This window comes from Oncorhynchus kisutch, linkage group LG25, assembly GCF_002021735.2.
Source record: "Oncorhynchus kisutch isolate 150728-3 linkage group LG25, Okis_V2, whole genome shotgun sequence".
Taxonomy (NCBI): domain Eukaryota; kingdom Metazoa; phylum Chordata; class Actinopteri; order Salmoniformes; family Salmonidae; genus Oncorhynchus; species Oncorhynchus kisutch.
Window position 1 is genome coordinate 35,721,817 of NC_034198.2, and position 2,500 is coordinate 35,724,316.

The following is a 2,500-nucleotide window of genomic DNA, read 5'->3' on the forward strand; positions in this document are numbered from 1 at the left end:
GGGTTGGCCTGTCTGTATTGTAGGTGGTAGAAGGGTTGGCCTGTCTGTATTGTAGGTGGTAGTAGGGTTGGCCTGTCTGTATTGTAGGTGGTAGTAGGGTTGGCCTGTCTGTATTGTAGGTGGTAGTAGGGTTGGCCTGTCTGTATTGTAGGTGGTAGTAGGGTTGGCCTGTCTGTGTTGTAGGTGGTAGAAGGGTTGGCCTGTCTGTATTGTAGGTGGTAGTAGGGTTGGCCTGTCTGTATTGTAGGTGGTAGAAGGGTTGGCCTGTCTGTATTGTAGGTGGTAGTAGGGTTGGCCTGTCTGTATTGTAGGTGGTAGTAGGGTTGGCCTGTCTGTATTGTAGGTGGTAGTAGGGTTGGCCTGTCTGTATTGTAGGTGGTAGAAGGGTTGGCCTGTCTGTATTGTAGGTGGTAGAAGGGTTGGCATGTCTGTATTGTAGGTGGTAGAAGGGTTGGCCTGTCTGTATTGTAGGTGGTAGTAGGGTTGGCCTGTCTGTATTGTAGGTGGTAGAAGGGTTGGCCTGTCTGTATTGTAGGTGGTAGAAGGGTTGGCCTGTCTGTATTGTAGGTGGTAGTAGGGTTGGCCTGTCTGTATTGTAGGTGGTAGTAGGGTTGGCCTGTCTGTATTGTAGGTGGTAGTAGGGCTGGCCTGTCTGTATTGTAGGTGGTAGTAGGGTTGGCCTGTCTGTATTGTAGGTGGTAGTAGGGTTGGCCTGTCTGTATTGTAGGTGGTAGAAGGGTTGGCCTGTCTGTATTGTAGGTGGTAGAAGGGTTTGCCTGTCTGTATTGTAGGTGGTAGAAGGGTTGGCCTGTCTGTATTGTAGGTGGTAGTAGGGTTGGCCTGTCTGTATTGTAGGTGGTAGTAGGGTTGGCCTGTCTGTATTGTAGGTGGTAGTAGGGTTGGCCTGTCTGTATTGTAGGTGGTAGTAGGGTTGGCCTGTCTGTATTGTAGGTGGTAGTAGGGTTGGCCTGTCTGTATTGTAGGTGGTAGAAGGGTTGGCCTGTCTGTATTGTAGGTGGTAGAAGGGTTGGCCTGTCTGTATTGTATTTTTAGGGAACACTGTACCGGCTAAAAAGTATACAAAAACACTAGAAAATATGTTTAACTGGAATGCCAGTTTGCTGTTTACACCTCTGATGTTGTCAGCTAACGTTCACCGCATTACGCACATTCTCTACTGGGACACTAATCTACCGACAATATAATGTTACATTGACTGTGTCTGTGTGTCTGTGTGTGTGTGTGTGTGTGTGTCTGTGTGTGTGTGTGTGTGTGTGTGTGTGTGTGTGTGTGTGTGTGTGTGTGTGTGTGTGTGTGTGTGTGTGTGTGTGTGTGTGTGTGTGTGTGTGTGTGTGTGTGTGTGTGTCTGTGTGTGTGTGTGTGTGTGTGTGTGTGTGTGTGTGTGTGTGTGTGTGAGTAATATCAGATCTGATTTCTATGGGTCTGGACTTGGAGGAATGGGTTCAAGTATGTGTGTAATGCTCCTTGGCTGCAGCCAGTAGAGTTCCTGGGCGCTAGTCAGCTGTGCTACAGTCCTAGATCCTAGATACATTGGAAAGTTTTCAGTCAGAAACAAAGGGAAACATTGGAAGGTGTTTTTACCCAGAAAAACACTGCAGTCGGACAGACTTTCTTCTCCTTCAATTTCTCTTATCTTTCGCTCTCTGTCTTCAATTCAATTCAATAGACTTTATTGGGATGGCAAGTTAAATTACTTTCATTGTCTCTGTCTGTATTTTCTCTCTTTCTGTCTCTCTCCCCCTCCATCTTTCTCTCTCTACATCTCTCTCTCTTTCTCTCCCCCTCCATCTTTCTCTCTCTCTCTCTCTCTCTCTCTCTCTCTTTCTCTCTACATCTCTCTCTCTCTCACACTCTCTCTAGCTCTCTGTCTCTCTTTTTCTCTCTGCTTCTGTCTCTCTCTGTCTCTCTCTTTTTCTCTCTGCTTCTGTCTCTCTCTCTCTCTCTCTCATGTTAATGTGTGAGACAGAGAGACAGACATTAAATGGGCAGCAGTGTGTATTTGAATCTGACAGTAGATAACCATGCTACAGACACTGTACCAAAGCCTCAAGTATTTTCATGTACATTTTCAGAAAACATTTTGGGAGCTTTGGCTGTTGACAGATGTAGAGAAACCGGAGAGTGTTGTGACCATGGTCAGATGAGGAGAGAAAGGGATTTAGGTATTTGGGGTATTTAGGATCCCCATTAGATGTTGTAAAAGCAGCAGCTACTCTTCCTGGGGTCCACAGAAAACATGACACATGACATAATACAGAACATTAATAGACAAGGACACATCTACATGTTTTATTTTTAAAGGCATACATAGCCTACATATCAATCACACAACATATCTAGGTCCAATAGGGGAGAGGCGTTGTGCCGTGAGGTGTTGCTTTATCTATTTTTTTGAAACCAGGTTTGCTGTTTCTTTGATCAATATGAGATGGAAGGGAGTTCCATACAATAATGGCTCTATATAATACTATACACTTTC

General features: G+C 45.3%; 1 protein-coding gene across 1 annotated transcript in view; it reads left to right on the forward strand.

The window, feature by feature from the left end:
- The window catches only part of LOC109885049 (ankyrin repeat and fibronectin type-III domain-containing protein 1-like), a 112,510-nt gene that overhangs the window by 60,908 nt on the left and 49,102 nt on the right, over positions 1 to 2,500 (forward strand).